We start from the raw sequence: 19,421 nt of genomic DNA, 5'->3' as shown, positions 1-19,421 counted from the left end.
TCAATGTATTGCGCATTGCAGCAGATCCACAGTTAACTCACTGTCTGCATTTCAGAAGCTCCGGTATTGGAGATTGCTAAAATGAGCTTTAGCAGTTGCACACAGAAGTGCACAACTATAATTTGTGCTACCCATTAATAACAACCCAGCCAAGAAGCCCAGAATCCAATGCCTTGCTCTCAGCTGGGGGTAGGAAGCTAGAATGGACTATCTTGGCTGGTGACCTATGCTGTCGGGAAAGGATGTTATAGTCGCTCACGGTGGGCGGTATTCCGGAAATTTATTCACTCTTCACTGTACTTTTTCCTCCTCTTGGTAGTGTGCCCTTAGATAATGAAAAAATGAATTGCACATAATAAAAATAGTACGCATCTCCAAAACAAATGGGTAAATCAGAGCTTTTATTTCTTCAGGTGTCAACTCTGCTCCCTGCCCCAGCCCTACCCCTCTGGGCTCCGCAGCGCTCCATTTCTCTCAGTCAGCGCATCAGCGCGCCCAGCGGGGCAGGAGGCAGCAGTGATCTGGGCGGTCTTGCATCCAGAGGACCAGCCTCGCTGAGCAGCTGGACTTGTGGTCTTTCTCAGCAACAAAGCTTGGGCATCTGAGAGCTCAAAGCTGAGAATTATTTCTTGGGTGGGGTGAGGTGTTGCTGCCCTGGACTGTTTTCTGCACTTGGCCCCGGAGAGTAAGCACGGGGTACCAGAGCTCCAGAAGCTCTGGACAAACATCCCTAGGACACGAGGTGATACCCCAGCGAGGTAGGCATGGGCTGGGCTCCGGGTGCGCCTGATGGCTGGGAGGGAGAGGCAGGGTGGCGGGGCCGGGGCAGCGCGCCAGTTTCCTCTCTGATTAATGATGCTCGCGCTGCCACGCGCGTGGCTCATGCGCTTTGTCTCCAGCCCAGGGGTGGCGAGAGCAGTGGGGATGGCAGCGCCCGGCGCACAGAGCAGGTGCTGGCTACGCTCAAGCCTGGGCTTTGGATGGTGGCCCAGCAACCGGGCATCACCAGACATCCCCTCAGGGCCATCTTCTTCCACGGAGGGGTCGAGAGCACGGGTTTTGGGCGGGAGCTATTGGGGGGCCATGTGCAATGCTTTAGGTACTCTTGGTGCCCGGCTGGCCGGACGCTTCTTTGGCTGGCCCGGAGGAGCAGGGCGCTGCCTGGGAACCTAGCCAGCCATGTGGGAGGGCATGGCCGGGCGGGGCGGTCAGGGGCCCCAGAGAGGCTGCTGACTCCTGCGGGACTGCGAGAGTGACCGGCAGGTGGACTCACTCAGCCAGAGAGATCGAAATCCTGTGAACGAGCAAGGTAGAGAGGTAGAAAGGGAGAGAGGGAGAGGGAGAGAGACAGAGAGAGAGAGAGAGAGAGAGAGAGAGAGAGAGAGAGAGAGAGAGAGAGAGAGAGAGAGAGAGAGAGAGAGAGAGAGAGAGAGAGAGAGAGAGAGAGAGAGACAGAGAGAGACAGAGAGAGACAGAGAGAGAGAGAGCACTCAGTGAGAGAAGGAGAGGAAAGGGAGGGACAGGGACAGCCAGCCCGGCACACTGGCTCCCTGCAGTCACCTCCTCCCACCAGACCTGGGGAAGTGGCCAGAGCACAAAGTAGCAAAGTAACAGAGACGCTGCGGGCTCCAAAGACAGTCACCTGGTCCCCGCATTGCTGGTGGGACTTTAGGTCGCAGAGGGGCAGACAGATCAGCGCAAGGACTGGCTGCAGGGGACGGTGGCTACTCCGGAGAGAGGAGCGGAGTAAAGCCTGGACATCACCCCCACCCCTTTTCCTGAAGCAGACAGACGGACAGTCAAATAGACAGACAGGAGTTCGACACTCTGGGGTGATATGCAGGCTCTCTAGCAGCGACGACCTCCAAGCGTCCGGAACGGCGACAGTCCGACAGCCTCAGCCACGCAGTCCCCACCAGCGCTGTGGCTGGGCAGAGAGAGGACCCCTGCCTCCAACCCGAGGGCTCCTTTTGCTAGCAGTTAAATAAATCGACCAAGAAAAGGCAAGCCACAAACCAAACTGACCCAACCAAAGCATCCACTGAGAAACAGTAATTATTCACAAAAGCCCCAAACGAAATCCAAGTCAGTCAAGGCGCCCGGACACTGTTCCTTCAGGTAAAGAGCCAAGTCTTCCGACGTGACATCGCAAGCCTTTTGTGTTTAGCTGTTGGGGCTTTCTGCTTCTGCCGCCCACCCGTCCTTTTTTCTTTGTACCATTTATCTGTGTGCTTTCACTTTGACCTGTTTGTCGTCGTTTCTGTGTTGTTTATCTTGTTTCTGTGTCTCGCCGAAGGCATGGGTGTACTCCCCTTCCCCCCAAAGCAGGCAGAAATTGAAATCTGGGATGAGAATTGAAAGGGGCGATGCTTTCCCTAACAGAAGTTTGCAGTAATTTTATTTGGGTTTTATGATGCCAAGTTTGGAAATTCTCTTGATTGGGTTGGGAAAGAACGTGGAGAAAAATGGAAACTTATCACTTTCCTCTGTTTCCACAGAGGTCCTGGGTCCCAAGAGGTCGGAGAAGGGAGGGGGTAGGGGGACTATAATATTTTTTTGTTGTTTTATTTTTGAAATCTTGAAGTCATTTTTTATGACAGCCTCCGATGCAACATTAGCTGTCCCCGGGGATAAACACAGTAGTAGGATTGGATCTGTACCAGGCAAGTGTTTTAAAAAGTTTCTTAGGAAGAGAAATTGTGTGGCTTGATATTGCTGGCACGGATGTGTTAAGTTAAAGCTTGGTCACCTGCACAGACACAGACTAATCCCGGAGCGTAAGTTTAAATGAAATAAGCAAAGAGGAAGGTAATGTCATGGGCGGATGGGAGGTGCCAGGTGAGGCTGCGAGAAATGACCTCCCTAAGAACAGGTTACAGATGGAGGCCATTATTTCCAGGTCTGCCTTCTCAAAGGACGAAGCTTCTGCAAGCAAGAATGACGGTCTCTAAAATGGGAATGAATCTGTAAAAATTTTTTTCTCAAAATTTGCTCCAATGCAGAATGAATCTCAACTCTGCCCACCCCTTCCTCATCTGTCTTGGAGACCAACTCTGCAGTTTCCTGCTTTAAGGAAGCAGCAAAGTAGACAGGGCAAAGCAGGAGAGCGCTCCTTGGTTTTTAATTCCCTGAAAGTCCAAAAGCCTTTGATGGGCTCTTCAGCCTGAGTAGACCCTCTCCTTTCTTCTTCAGGGTTACTATGTTAGCATAGGGTTTGATGTCTGAATAGCGTTTTAGCTAATGCCATTTTCATGAGAGACAATCATTTGGAAGGCACGGGAGCTGGTTATGCCTTCTTCAATAGCAGAGTGATCTTAGCTCGAGAGACCCTGTCTTCTGGGTTGTCTAGCTCTTCAAGGTATGTAACTGCTTGTGTTTGATTCTCAGTGTCTTTTGTCCTCATCTCATTTCTGCTTTTTAATGGCTTTGACTGACAGGCTACTTTTGTATTTCTAGAGAATAAATTGAGATGTCTTTTTAAAGTGATACATGTTTTTATTCCAAAAGATTGGGGAAAGGTCATCTCCTGCTGTGCTTGTCTGTGCTAATACGATTTGGCTTCAGTGTCATTTTATAAGGCATTGCTTTAGACCATTGTGTTCTACTTGTCTTAGTTTCTCCTCCTTGGGTATGATTTATGTCATCGGAGTGATAAAGTAACTATTCCTCTTGCTGAATGTTTATTTAACAGTACTTTGGGTGAGGCATATTTAAAGAAACTTATACAGCTCCAGGGAATACCATTCAGTTTCTTGGTGACTTAATTTCATTCACTACATGGTGATTTCTTTTTGCTGATAATACAGTTCAGACCCAGACAAGGAAGAGAGTGTGTGTGTGTGTGTGTGTGTGTGTGTTTGTGTGTGTGTGTGTGTGTGTGTGTGTGTGTATGCATGCGCGAGCAAGCGCATGTTATTAGATTTGCACATTGCCAATCTCTGAGTGACTGCTTGTCATAGAACCCAGTTGAGTGTGTGGTTACCTTGAGGACTGTAGCAATCGCCCAGTTCGAGCATGCCGCACTGAGGAGTTCTTTGCAGTCTGTTTGTTATGCTCTTTAATGAAGGAGTGGGCATCTCACTCTGCAAGGAAAGGAGCATGAGAAAAGACAGAGCCCTGTGCTGCCGTGGAGACTGCAGAGCAAAGGAAAGGTAACGCAGTCTGCAGGGGTGGCCCCTTTGAATCCTCACATCTTTATCAACGGGACTCCATTGGCTTGGATGAGAGAATTCTCTCTAAAGAGCCAGTTAGATGTTCCTTTAACATCTTTGTGGGTTCTTAGAAAGAAGACTCCATAATTTGAGTTGCTTAAAACTTGGAAGAGATGCTAACTGGGGACTTCCTGTGTGTCTACTATTTTTAATATAGGCTGGGAGAATGTTGGGTAATGAATGCAGAAATAATTTCAAATTCCTGAATCATTGTTCTGCTGTGGCACATGGGTTGGACCCTTACAAAACCTTCTGTGATTCAAAAGAAGTCCCTCCATCTTCAGAGGTGGTGTAAGCTGATATTTCTGCCATGGGAATTTTGAGTTGATTTTTCTGTCATGGACTTAAAACTTTGCTCCAGAGCTGTGGCAACTGAGGGAATCAGGGGATTTTTAGGTGGACTTGGTAGGACAGCTGTGTTATTTTCCTCCCTTTAACTTTGGAAAATACTTTTCACTTATCTTTCTAAAGACTGCACATCTTAAGATGTCTCTGAGGTAGAATTGATTACCTTTAGAATGCTATCCTTGGGGCCAAATATCTTCACATAATAGCACGTAAGGTACAAGGAGCCATCTGTCTACATTGCTGGTACCTCCACAGACACCCATCTTAGGTCCAAGGTGGGAATGTTCAATCAGAAAGGCATCTTGCTCATTTTTGTATTAATGACAAGCAATCGTCGGGGCACGCCCCTGCCCCCCACGGTGAAGCCCATTAGACCAAACGCTTAAGTTGTTTCAAAATGAACAAGCATAAGAAAATGTGAACAGCTTATATGAAATGGGGAGCTATGTCAGGTTGTATCAGTGCTTCTATGAGAACTCAAAAAGTCAATATGCAACTGTTCAAGTTTAAAACTAAGTAAAGACCCCAGAGCAATATTTGCACGGAGACACTGCAAAATCTTTTGTTGTTGTTCATTTGTCTTCCAACACGGTATTTCTAGAGGGGGAAGCCAACACACTGGCTGTTAATAGTTCCCGCGTGGCTCTGCCTTTTGCACCAGAGTACCTGTGCTTTTCTGTTAAAGTCTGAGGGCATTCACATCTAAATTCAAAGTGCATTTTCTGTCTTTGGACAAGATAATGACAAGCTACGTGAGCAGACCTTGGAATGAGTCAGCTTCTGAAGATAGGAAGTAGCCAGTCGCCAGGCATGGATGTGACTGGAGAATTCTTTTAGGATGAGGAGATGGTTTGAAGTCCACAGGGGCTGGACACTGAAATCTCACTATTTCTTTGCCAGTCGGTGTAATTTAAATCTGGTCTCTGACAAGATTAGGCAAGGATGGGCTGACATGGAAAACCATTTCTTCAGGGGTAAGTACCGGCATCATTTTACCCGGGTCCTGCATTTAGGAAGCTGTGGCTCTCCTGGTCACAGAAGGGACTCAGCTTCTGTCAAGAGGCATCGGTAACCAGGCAGGTCTTTAGCATACCTTAAATCAGTGACGTTATATTTGTAAAACCTCTTCCCTTAAGACAAAGGATCTTTGTATCTTAAGAAATGCTGAATTCTGAGGTTCAGTGTATCTGTGGTTTTTGCTTTTTAATATTGCTCACGCTACCACTTCATATTAAATATAAAAGCCACATCTTCAATACTATAGTGTGCCTATGCTAAAGGGTTGTGGAATGCAAAAAAAAAAAAAAAAAAAAAAAAAAAAAAAAAAAAAAAAAAAGAAAAAAAAAGAAAGAAAAAAGAAATAGAGAGGCAATACAATGTAGACTGTGTATGACTGAACTTATTTATGTTTTTGCTTCTAAGTTCTGAGTCTCTTTTAAGATATGTTTATGGTAAGTTCTTAAAAATTTTTCTTTTTTCAGTGCTCGGTCTGGTCTTGGATTAATTTGGATCATGTTGGATTGCTGTTGACCACAGATATTGAAGTTTTGATTATGTATATTTACATCACAGACATCTCATGTCTGTAAAGATCCAACATGAACTGAGATATTATATAAATCACCATGAACTTAATAAGCTTGATAAAGAATAAATTCCCTAAGTGTCAAGTGCATGCAACAGTTTTTAATATTGACGAGATTGTTGTGCTGTGATCTCCCAATCCCCTTATGGCTAGAGAGATTTTCTTAATACATCAAACGCCTTCATAGCACCTTGAGTGTACCATTGCTGGGGCATATCTGTCTAATAGGAAAAGAGCATGAAATCAAGGCAAAAAGTGAATTGAAATCATTTCACAGAACAATTGAAGAGTTAGTGGGGGACAAAAAACAGGTGTTTGCTTGACTATACGGTATTTATTGGCTTTCTGCATTCAGACTGGGTCCTTAGCTATGCTTCTCTTTCTTCTTGTTCTTCTTGTTCTTCTTGTTCTTCTTGTTCTTGTTCTTGTTCTTCTTCTTCTTGTTCTTCTTCTTCTTCTTCTTCTTCTTCTTCTTCTTCTTCCTCCTCCTCCTCCTCCTCCTCCTCCTCCTCCTCCTCCTCCTTCTCCTGCCCTTCCTCCTTCTCTTCCTCCTCCTCCTCTAACTGCCAGCACAGATCCCAGCAGCATGGCCAGGTGGAAAGAATGTTAACCATTCACTATCAATGGATACAATAGGTCAATGCTTCAAAGTCCATCTACGAACTTTCATAGGAACCTCTCCGGGCAGTGTTTATAACCACAGCTTAATGCGTATGACAATATGACAAGGCATTTATGTTCTGTATAATCAAAATGAGGAATCAAATGGCCATTGCAACTTATTGAAATGCTGATCACTTACTCTAGGAGTGTCTCATTCCAGGCATATATTCATAATTGTTCCCCAGTCATAAGTTTATATCACATTTTAAAATATTATCATCATTCCTTTTACATTTTACAGTTAATAATCCGCTTTTTCTCCAGGTAAGGTGAGACACAAATTGTCTCTTTTTATAAACAGGCCTTCTAGCACATTCTCGATTTTCATATGACTTCAAGGTGATACATGCAGTTTTTAAATTAAAAATAACTGGGGATGGAGTGCAAATTATCACAACTGTGCTAATGCTAAAGTTAACAACCCCTTACATGGCATTAGTTTAAAGGCAACAGCAACAACATGCAAAATTTAGCTCTACTTTAAGAAGACGACAGTGACGTCATTTTAAATTTCAAGGATTTTGACAAATTTTGTAGAGGTTCACTTGACATAACGTGGGCTGTATTTTGATGCAGAAACACAATCTCCGGAAGTATCAAATCATCTCTGCATAGCTGTTTCCTAGAGACCAAGTCACTAAGCTTATCCACCTAAAAGAGTTCAGATAGATTTCTTCCTCTGTGTCCCCATCACACCAGTTAGTGCTGGGGTTCCTAATAATATGCATTCTTCCCCTCCAGGTCACTGGCTGCTTGTTTATTATGCACTAAACACAGGTGATAGATGCAGAAATCAGAGAACAAATGAGTAGGGTGTGTTTCTGTTTCTTAGCAAAGTCCCTTCACATTGATAGATAACAACACTCACTTTAGAACATCGCAGCCTGTGAGGTCCTTCAATGAAAAGCTAAATAAATTCATTCATCCTGGCATTTTGATTTAGTTGGCATTAAAAATCACCATAAGGGAGGGGCTGGCTTGCTGGCTCGCTGGCTAAGAGCACTTGCTGTTCTTGCAGAGGATCTGAGATCTGTTCCCAGTAACCACCTGGTGGTTCACAACCATCCAATGGCGTGCATGGCCTGTGGTGCCCACGCATACACACAGGCCAACACTCGTAAATAAAAAAAATAAACAAATGTAATAGTAATTTAAAGCACTGTGATAGGAATCAACATATGCAAGCTAAAATGTTTCCATGTCTTTCAAGTACAACGTGGCACATCAATTTCTAAAAAGTTTCTCCCAGTTTAAATAAATTATCTTTTCATTCGTACATTTGGTGGTCCAGAAACCATCCACACACTCAGCATTTCAAGGCACCTTCAGATTTCCTCAATGTTACAGTGATTTAGAAAACTCTAGAAAAATCTCAATAAGGACTGTTGGATTTAAAGAAGGGACAGGGTAACTCATTGGCACTCAAAGGCTAGTCTTGACCCTTTAATTTTTTTTATTTGCTTGTAATGAGCTCAACAGGAAAATTAAAGACTGTCAAATGAGCCCCACATCTCTAAAAGCATAGACAAAATCCTCATAGGACGTTCTAGCATTTGTTTGTGGGAAAACACAGCAAATGGCGTTCCTGGCTCGTGTTTTGTTGGTCTCAAAGTGTAATTTCAGGAGGAATTCCAGTGTTGCTGTGATGATGTAATGACATCATCGGCCGAGAAGAGAACAAGGACAAGCAGACCCAAGTGTGCAGCAGAATTACAAACCGCCACAGCACTTAGGTCAGCTACTCGGCGACTTCTCTAAAACAAATGGTTAACTGGGTGCTAAGCAATTTTTGTAGCTGGGAAATGGTGCACATTTGTTTATTTATTTATTTGAAAATAAGTCTACGCAGTTAATCACCAGATCGGAACTCCTTAAGCCAGCATAGTACAAAGTCAAAATCTGGTGTGGAGTTCCCCCAAATGAACAGTGAGAATTCCATGGGGGAATGTCTGAGCCAACATCTGTCCATTGTGTGGCTTCACGTGTTTGTGTTTTAATTATTGTTACATTTATTTAGCTGTGACGCAGTCGGCAGAATTTTTGGAAGCCAGGATCTCCACAGCAAAGAGTTGATCTAATTTTTTGTTGTTGTTTTTTTTGTTTTTTTTTTCCAATCCCGGTTTTCGAATATTCATTAAGAATGTTCTGAAACCATCTAGCAATGCAGTATTGACCAAGCTTCAGAAGCGTGCTTGCCCCAGAATGACATGTGTGTGGTAAGGAACTGCATGTTTCATCTCCCAGTTGTTGCTGTCTCCTAGATCTATAAATAACTTCCCGTTAGGAGCTCTCTTCAGCGTCACGATGCCAGAGAGCAGAAGTGATGTGCCAGCTCACATGTCACAGAACTTTTAGGCTTAGTGAATTGAGTCAGCCAATGAGGGTCTCTGCCCCTGAGACGGATAGTCCCAGTTCAATCCCTTGGACCCACACATGTGGAAGGAGAGAACTTCGTTCAGGGTAACTTCTGAAGGCCACTCACACACAGTAGTTTGGGAGTATACACGCAACACACTAAGAAGACGAATTAAAGCATTTCTAAACAAATTATATATCTTCCAGTCCATTAGTATAATTATACTCCTACAAATTATTTTTATATGTGTGTGGTCAAATGTGAGGCAGGAAGTTAGAAGCCAAAATATTTTGACTTAAAGCAGGGTTTGGGATTGAAACTAGGGTTAGAACCAGTGGAGAGGATGTGTACCCAGGGAGGCTAGGACCTCATGTGACAAGACACAGGACAAAGGAAGGAATATTCTCCCCAGAAAGTGTCCGTGGCCTCTCTCTGATTCTGGGAACAGAATTTGCATTGTGGTCAAAGGTTCAGTGAAATAAAGCCTGTCTTTTGCACCAGCAAATCTCAGTTGTCCACCTTTTGACCTCCAGAAGTGCAGAGCTGCTCACCTGAGTTGGTATTTTGTCTAGATGTTTGGCTTCTTCCCCACAGTAAGTAACTCACTTTGGGACCTTAGCTCAATAGACCTACACAGTAGCACCTCGATGTTAGTCTACTAGTTGTATGACTAGTAATCTAGTTAACTACTTGCCACTTCTGATCCCCATTTAGAAAGCAGAATTGATGTTTGAGCATTAAAATGCCTTACATGGAGCATAATCCACTAAAATGAAGTCTTTATCCTTTCCTATAGAAGGGTTAGACACAGATTCACTTCATTTCAGAATTAAAACACGTTTCTCTTAGTTATTCTGCCTTATATTATTTTTAATGTGTATACTTGCTTTGCCTGTAAGTATGTCTCTGTAGGACATGCAAGCCTGGTGCCTGCAGAGGTCAAATGTGTCACATCCCCTGGAACTGTGAGATTCCACATGGGTACTGGGAATCAGATTAGTACCCAGGCCCTCCAGTAGAGCCACAAGTGCTCTCAACCTAACAACACAACTCCCTTTAGGAAAAACAAACTAACAAACCAAAAAAATAAAAAATAAAAATAAATAAATAAATAAATAAATAAATAAAAGCTTAGTACTTTTCCATTAATAACAAATACTGGCTTTTTTTTTCCTTTTTTTAATTTTGGGGTTTTCAGACTGGGTATATATCACCAGCTAGCCTAGAATTCATGATCCTCATGACTTCCAGATGCTGAAACTGTAAGCATGCCGCTGTGCCCAGCTGCCCGTTTGGGTGCTAAAAATCAATGAGCAACTTAATTTTTTCTGTCTATGACTTATCAAAGACCAAGGGAGTGGCTCAGTCTCAGGGTTGCTGATTGGAAAAGGGGTATAGTACATCTGAAGGCCCTATCTTCTTTAGTCCCTAAGGGAAAGAATGTCTGCCTAAGAGTTCTCCAAACCTATTATTGGTTCATGACATTGTTCTTGTCTCATTTCTTCCATCTAAGACGGAGCGCACAATTTTCAAATCTTTGAACAGGTGATGGTCAGACTAGCTCCATAAAGGAATAACTTCGCAGGAGCCAAGTAGAGGGAGCCACTCAGCAAGAGTTCAGATGGCATGGGAGATAAAAAAAAAAAACACCCTAGGACAAAGAGCCAAAGAGCATAGAATTTGGGGGTTTCCAGGAAGCTCTCCTTGTTCTCCCAGACTCTAGCTTCCTGTCTCTCACACTCCTTTGGCAGAGCCTCGGAGCTGGCCTCTGATCCTGAAGTGTTTGCTGATAATTTTGTTCAGTGAGTCAGCACCATGGCTGAGAGCAGGGCCTGAGGAGGAAGGGCACCGCTGGTATGATGAGGGTTTCCACTTACTTCCCCTAGCAGGAAACAGAGAATCGCAAGAGGTCCTCAGTATAGAAGAATGTGGGGGAGCACAGCGCAGTAAATGCATCCGATAATTGCATTGAGTTTTCTGTTGTCATTCAAATATCTTACTTTTTTTTTTTCTGGGGAAATAACACTATAGGTTTTAGTCAGTGAACATTCTTAGAACATGGGGCATACATGCAAGTCTCACCTTTTACAAGATTTGCTTCAAAACAGATAAAAGAATTACATGGATATGTAGAGACATACAAAAACGTGTGTGTGTGTGTGTGTGTGTGTGTGTGTGTGTATTAAAGTCAACAAAATACACTTACGCCAAAAGTTCAGTCCTTCACATAATTTTCATAGTCTTCAGCAGTTTCAGACTAGTAGAGTGATTTATTGTTTGTGGTAGTTATATAATCAAAGTTTACTTAATTAACATTTGATCTTTGTTATTATTGACTGGCGCTCATGTGCAGAGTTTCTACTCAGACCTACATGAAGTTTTATTTGTATTTTTCTGAAGAAGAAAAAAAAAAGAACAAAGAGATGCTCTTACATATAACACTGTAACCCCAGTTGAGACTTTCTTGTTGTCTTTTCAAACAAGTTTTGGGTTTTTTTTTTTTTTTTTTTTTTTTTTTTTTACATTTCAGGAAGCAAGTAGAAATTCTCAGACAATCAAAAGGCCCCACCCTTGCCAGCCTGCATCTAATGATTACTTGCATGGGAGGAAGTTACAATTAATACTTGGTCAGCAAAGTGTTGGGAGGCGATGAGGCAAAAGCTAGCACACGGTTTTGAATTCTTGGCTCAAGGTGCTGAAGACATCTGGCCTTTCCGGGATCTGTGCTTATGAAGGGATTATGTCTGACTGGGAGGTGGGGGTGGGGAGCCAGTCCAAGGACTAAGCAATTGGGTAACCAGGTAGGAAGGCAGACTCAGAGGTAGGGAGCAGAAAGCTCTAGCCTGACAGGGCTTCCTTAGACAAGACCGTTTTCCTAAACTTGATATCTCCCTGTCTTTTAGGGAGATGATAGAGTAACTTGGCTTAAATGCCACAGGATGTGATCCTCCCCCAGACCACTGATGACTTTTAAGAGTGATTTTTGAGATAGATAAATACATAGATGACAGATAGATACATGTGTGATAGTTGATGGTTATACACAGATACATGGATGACAGATATTAATGATCATGTAGAGTTTCATATAATACATGAATGGATAAATCAAATTAAACTGTAGGCTGCTCTAAAAGAGACACATGGGAAAAGGACCCATAAAAATTATCTAACTGGTCTCAATAGATCTGATCTTTCTGTCTGTGCTTAAAAAGAAATGAGATTAGATACAGTTCTGTAGGGAACCCATAGTTCCTAGGGAGTGGTCTAACCTGCTGGTTCTGCCAAGCCCAACAGTTACATCATAATTGTCTCGTTTTTTGTGATACAAGGTGTATGTTGGACATTCCTTCTTTTGTGTTTGTATGTGTTCCCACATGTGTGTTTCTCTCTCTCTCTCTCTCTCTCTCTCTCTCTCTCTCTCTCTTCTCTCTCTCTCTCTCTCTCTCTCTCTCTCTCTCTCTCTCTCTCTCTCTCTCTCACACACACACACACACACACACACACACTGAATTAAGCCTGGTGCTCCCAGATTCACCTAGACTGGCTGGTCATCCAGCTACTGAAACCTCCCGGTCTGTCTAATCCAGCAATGTGTTTACAGGTCCATGCCAGCACTCACTGCTTTTTGCTGGCACCTGAGGACCTCAGACTTATCTCACCGTAACTCATGAAGGTTCGAAAGCTTATGCAGCAAGTTACCAGCTGATCCATTTGCCCAGCCACTCCCCCACCCCCTTCCTTTTACTTAAATGCAGTTCTTTCCATTGATAGGACTTTAAGGTGAAGCTTTATTGACTCCAGGCTCAGAGGATCGATGAGAGGTAATGACCATGAACGCTGAAACAAAGCATGTCTATGTGAGTCTCAGGATGTCCTCACTGGAACGGGGATCTGGGTTCATTGCCCCAGCTAGGATCACGTCCAAGTGCCTTATCCCACAAGGTTACACTGGGTGGTGGGGAGAGAAAACTATTTAAGGGGGTACCTATAAAGCAATCCATGATTTCTAAGGTCTCTCTTAGTTTATAATTTCCATGATTCAATGACACACTTGTTGTAATAACCGTGGCTCTGTTTTGATACTGAATTGTTCATGAATTTTTATTATAGTTTTTTTCCCCCTTGAGGCTTGAGAGCTAGCAGGGATCTGTGAAATAGAGGGATAGTTTAGACTGGTGCTCAGAGCAAGATTATTCAGCTAGGAAGCTGGGGGGGGTGGTGAAGTCCCAAGAATCTAGAGATTCTACTCTGCTAGTCACAAGTTCATTCCTCAAGTATTCTGCATTGGCCTCTTCATTTCTGAAATAGGACCGCAGCAAGAATTAGTTGGCAAATGTCCTTCCCGGCAATGGGTTTGTTTTTTTTCCCCGTCCTCCTATTTTCATGCTTCGGCTGGGTGCTTTCATCAAGCCTTAGCACAGACACCGCGGCGAATGTTAGCAGGAGCCTAAAAAAAGAGATCTGGGTAAGGATGATTCAGAATTGCCAACCCACACAAAATTTCACACAGCATTTCATTACCTGCTAACTTGACTCTTCCAAGGCGAGACTATGTCTTTTTGCTAATTTACAAAGGAAGTTACCCAGGCCTCCTCCCAGACTCATCCTATGAGAATATTCTAGCACCCTCTCCGGGGTGATTCGGATTACTGTCTAAAAAACCAGAAATCATCTCAGAGGAAACACAGTCTGTAGATTTGTGACACGTGCTATGGCAGAGAAAACCCATGAATCTATCTAGCCCATGTCATTTGTAAAATCAGATTCATCTATTGGATAAAGCTAGAGAAGGGAGCTCTAAAGTAATTTACATTTTCCTAAAATCACGAGAAAGCATGGCCTCATTGTGTTAACCTTGCTGTGCAAGTAGATGCTCTGATGTTTTACGATCAGAAGTGATTGCTTATTTTACTGGTGATTGATGAGCGCTTCCGGTCTAAACAAGGATCAGCTGGTTTGCTGCTTTTGCCAGGGTATGCGCAGCTTGGAGAGACAGCCCTGTACATGCAGATCTCTGTCTGATGATGTCTTTTAATGTATATATACGAACTTATGTCTAGAGTATGGAATCAACAGAAAGCCTATGACATTTATGGAAGAATAAAGAGAAGAACTTTGTGTGTGTGTGTGTGTGTGTGTGTGTGTGTGTGTATTTTTTTTTTCCCTGAAGTGATTAGGGGAGCTACCTGTGGTCATTTGTAGTGGCGACCACACTTACTTCTGCATTGACTAGTTCGTTAGTACTGTTTGTTCTTCTCCACGGGAATGGCTTGCCTTTTATGCTCTCAATTACCTTGTTCCTCTAGATCAAAAAAGAAAAAAAAATTCTTACAAACATGAAGAACCAAAACCTCTGTAAGCTGTTAGCGTTGCTAGCTAAGGCCACATAGACAAAATTCTCTGTCTGTCTGTCTCTCTGTCTGTCTGTCTCTCTCTTTCTCTCTCTCTTTGTGTCTGTCTCTCTCTTTCTCTCTCTTTCTCTGTCTGTCAGTCTGTCTGTCTGTCTCTCTGTCTGTCTGTCTCTCTTTTTCTCTCTCTGTCTTTCTCTCTTTGTGTCTGTCTCTCTCTTTCTCTCTCTTTCTCTGTCTCTCTGTCAGTCTGTCTGTCTGTCTGTCTGTCTCTCTCTCTGTGTGTGTGTGTGTGTGTGTTTGTGTGTGTGTCTGTGTGTGTATGTGTATGCGTGATATGCCCAAGCTGTCATTCCCTCTGGGATCACACAGTGCTAGTGTGTCTCTGGTGTGACATATCCCGCTCCCCCCCCCCCCCAGGGAAATAACACAAAAGACTGTTTTATTCCTTAGATGATTTTTCTTTGTGATAGGAACAATATGGTATTATATAATTGTTATTTAAAAAAAAAAAAACAAAAAAACCTACAAACACTTAAGTGGTACAGTCTAGAAAGGAGAGGTTGAGAATTCCAGAGTCAAGGAAGGTTATGTAATGGAATTCTGGTGGGGAAAGAAGGCATAGGAAGCAGGTATAGATGAGTGTGGTCTTTTCCAGTGGCTGTAGCTGCTGCCCTGGCTGTGTGTGCTAGCATGTACCACTGCTCCTAGTTTTACCAGTCCAACTGCCATTGTCCCCTGATGTTATGGACAGGTAGTCTCAGCTCCTCCTCTTTCTCACCTGCCCATGTTGGCCATGGAGAGTGTGGGGTGCCCTTAATGACTCTTGCATATAAAAATCCCCCATGGAATTAGAAACACAACCTCCACCCCTGTTGTTTTCTATTCACCAACTGTGAAAAGAAGCGATTGTGCAGCTGCACTTGAAGAACGTGTTGGAGGCCTCTTGATTCTATCCAGCACCACACAAAAGAAGAGGAAGAAAAACACCCTGAAAGATGGGAGAACTCGGAGAATGATGGGGTGTTGGTTTGTTGTTTGAATATTATAATGTTTTAGTTTGAGAATGCTTTACACTCACCTGTCTTCTGTAGATAACCTAAAAAAGACAGTAAAACAAACTTAGGGAGTAGCAGCAGCCTTGCTTTTGAAGAGGGCTAGCAATATATTTATTATATAATTGCAAAATAATAGTAATGAAAGCCAGGGGAAGTTTCAAAGGCTCCTGAACATTTCAACTTACCCTATAGATTAACTTGACCCGGGCTGCTGGTTTAGGGACCCAACCGTTTTTACTTAAGAACAAACAAATGCCCACAGATTTATAGAAAAATATCAACTTTTCAAGGGAAAGCAAGCAGCTACTGAAAATAACTGAGTTTATAGATGCGAATTAAGTAATGAATAACATTGAAGAAAAACAACCTTTTCAGGTTTTCTCCTAAAGTGTTCTCAAGCTTAAGACTTTCAAGCCCCTGCTGTAAGGTACCAGTTTTTGGTTCTTTCTGGGGAAAGCAAATTGCCTAAGTCTTCCAATGTACATTCTAAGCAATCCCTCCCTCCCGTCGGAGCAAAGTGCTAAACTCTCCACATCTGGCCTGCCCTCCAGCCCCTGCAGAACGATTATGAACAGGTAGAGAAACTTATTTTTAACCCACCGTCAGCATGTAGGGAATGTATCTTATTGACAGTGGGGGTGAAGTTACCCACTTCTCCCTGCATTATCCTCCAGGACACGTAGGTGAGAATTGGTCACCCTGGTCCCCTGTCACTACTCGGTGGCCCTTGGCAAGGTTTTACCAACCAATCCCTCCAACACCTGGGATGCTCAGGAGTTTGTGCCGAACATCAGCTTTCTGCCTGTCTGTGGTACAGGGTGACGGTTACTTTGTAGATTTGGCACAGGGTGACAGTTGCTCTGCAGATGTTCAGGATGAACGTGGTACTTCTCTCCCTCCCCCTCCAGCTCTTAGGAGTCAGGTTCTCAGACCAAGGAAGTGGTTAGGCTAAAAGAAGGATGCCGCATGACCCTGAAATAAAAGTTAAGTTAAAATAGGCCCAATAAAGCCTGTTTATCAAGCATTTATAAAATGAAAGGCGGTGAGCTTTATTAAAATGTTCTAACAGGAAAATTTAGAGACAGTGATTAATTTTTGCTAATGAGATGTTAAATCTTATTTCATGACCTGAAGCAAAGGAACAACTCGAATAATCTTATTTATTTTTTCTCACTTAGATAAGCTGGAGAAAATTGGAACTGTAGAAATATTCATTAAGGGTAAAAAGATTTATCTTTCTCTCAATACATTTTAGAAGATATATGGAAAACACATTGCTTCATTTTTTTTTTTTTTTTTTTTTTGCATTTGCCTACTTCATCATAAGCATTAGCTAACGCTGTTTACATATGTGCCAATGTAACTCAATAACAAGAGGTCAGTTTAATTTTAAAGAAACTCTTTTTGAACAGAGAAGAAAAAAATCAACAAATATGCCGACACTGTATATATTCTATGTTGAGATAAACACATGCATGCGTAAATACATAAACTTCATATAAACTAATAAGTAAAATTTATTTATATACCTGTATATATTTGGGGCCTCGTTCTATTATGGACATATCAATTTCTGCTATTATAGGGCCTGTGGTTGAGTGAGCCAGGATCACCGATTTTCTGTTCCTTTTGTATTTTCTTATTCTACAACAAATGAATAATATTCCATTAAGCATAAGGTTAAAGAACAGAATCAGGAAGGGGAGAGAATTTTTGTGCTTCTCTGGTTCTAAACCCTTAGCCCAGTGACGTGGAAAAACAAACAGAAGGTAAGGAGTTTCAAAAAGCAGCTTAAGGATATGCATACATGCAGTCTTTGATTTTATATCTCCACCCCAGGGACCAACATGAACACTATTCACTGTCTCTTCTGCTCACTGGTGACCCAGGGGTCATATTTGAGCATCTATGAGCTATGTTCTTCCTAAAAATGAGTCCTACTGCAATGGAACCACATATGCTTCCTCATGCCATTTCCAGGAGAGTTCTTGCCCTAAGCAGTTGTTCTCAAACCTGCACAGGCGTTGGCCAACAGAAAGGGTTTTATAAAATACACAGTAGGTTGGGTGGGACTCAGATCCAAATTTTTAACAAGCTCCCAAACAATGCTAGTGTTAGTGGTCCATGAATCAATCACAGGTTGAGAACCAGTTATCAAAAACCTAGGCTTTCTTCACAGAGTGCAGTCTGCATAACCAATGGATGGCCATAATTTCAGGGGCTGAAAAAAAATTAAAGAAGTAATATAAAATTCTCAGAAACAGACCAGCTTCTATTCCAGCATGGTAGCTCATGCCTGCAGTCCCGGCGGCATTTAAGACACCTTCAAAAGAAGCTAGCACCCTCCTGAAATTACTGCACTATTTGAAGCCACAGAGGCCCCGAGAAATGCCTGGAGGTCAGGGCTTCCCAAGGGTTCAAAGTCCATTGTAATTAAAGCTGTAATTATAGAATGTGGACAGATGACTCCTGGGAGGACACATGCATTTTTTTTTTCCATGAAAGACTGGCAGTGGCTAAGACATGTACAGTGATAACTAAATGAGGTGGGGGATCCATGGCTCCTGTTTTCAAATGTGGAAACTGAGGCACAGAGGTTACCTGCTGAGTCCTGGCTGCCTAACTCAAGATTTGAGACTAAAACACAACAGCTACTTTCACCAGTTGAGGTTTTGCTTTCTCTGCATTTTTTTTTTTTTTTTTTAATTTTTATGATGATCTGGTGGCACCTGCAAGCCCTTGTCCAGAACTGATCTGTTGAGGCACAGGGGAGAGATTTTTAGATCTTCCTGTTTGAACCTGTCACACAGGAAGCTGTTGGGCCAGGTGGGTCTGCTTGTATACCCACCTATGTGGTCACAGCTACAGCTGTGGCAAAAAGGAAACACCTGGTAACACAGGAAGGGGGAGGGAGAAGCTCCCTGGTGGATGTCCTGGGAGGCTCTCTTCTTGTATAACCAGCCGGGCACTCACTGCCATCCACAGCAGATGCTTCACGACCCAGTTAAGAGTGCCTTCTAGAGGAAGCTGGGCAAGGAATCTTCTGGTAACCTGGTGAGGCTGCTTCTCCCATTCACATCTGGTAATCAGGCAGGATCTGAAGCTATGAGACAAGAAGCCCCAGCTCTTTCCTATTTCTCTGACACGTCTGGTGGAACAGCTGAGTCAAAATGAGACGGCTATCCAGATGTTAGAACTAGAGGCTTTTCTTTAGGCTCAAAGCACGTCAGTGGTTTCGCTTATGTTCCAGCGAGATCCCTACAGAAGCCTGTTCCTCAGAAATAGATATCTTTGGTCAGCTCAGTCCTCAGAAATGGTTATGGACTGAGGTCAGCTCTACCTTAGAGTCTAACTCTTCAAAGAAATCCCCAAGCTCAATCAATGGTCAAGGTAAGACACCAGCCAAGCTAAGAAAAGCCTTCCTGAGGCACAGTGGTATTTGGGGTTAGAGGCTACACTGGTATTCGGTAGTGATAGGTATCTGTGACTGAAAGGTTTCTTATTGTTAGCCCAGCTCCAGGGGACAGATCTGTGTGTATGAGAGACAGAGCCAAGAATGGGAAGCGACTGCATGTTTCTGGCTATAGGTTGCAGAAGGGATGGTGGGTTAATAAGACAAGGTGCATTTCCACATGACTTGGGATCTTTCTTCAGTAAGTAACAATGGCTCGATGTGTGGCTACTGCATTCATTGTGAGTAAACAAAACCCAAGTGTATACATGGGAGAGTGAGGAGGAGAAAAGCAGTAGGCAGAGCATGGGTTTCCAGACCTGGATGGATGACTTTCATTTGACCTTGGACATGGACTCATCCTTTTTAATCTCAAAGATTCCTTCCTTTTCTCTGCC

At 43.1% G+C, this 19,421-nt stretch overlaps 1 protein-coding gene across 11 annotated transcripts in view; it reads left to right on the top strand.

Annotated features, from left to right (window-relative positions):
• The first annotated feature begins 1,300 nt into the window (after positions 1–1,300).
• The window catches only part of ARPP21 (cAMP regulated phosphoprotein 21), a 160,199-nt gene continuing 142,078 nt past the window's right edge, over positions 1,301–19,421 (top strand). For all 11 annotated transcript variants that reach the window (XM_080934817.1, XM_080934816.1, XM_080934815.1 and 8 more), the window contains exon 1: positions 1,301–2,118. The gene's annotated coding sequence lies outside the window, so the exon portion shown is untranslated. The remainder of the gene's footprint in view (positions 2,119–19,421) is intronic.

Source organism: Micromys minutus, assembly GCF_963924665.1.
Source record: "Micromys minutus genome assembly, chromosome: 21".
Classification (NCBI taxonomy): Eukaryota; Metazoa; Chordata; class Mammalia; order Rodentia; family Muridae; genus Micromys; species Micromys minutus.
The sequence above is the reverse complement of the archived record's forward strand: the minus strand, read 5'-3'. Positions and strand labels throughout refer to the sequence as shown.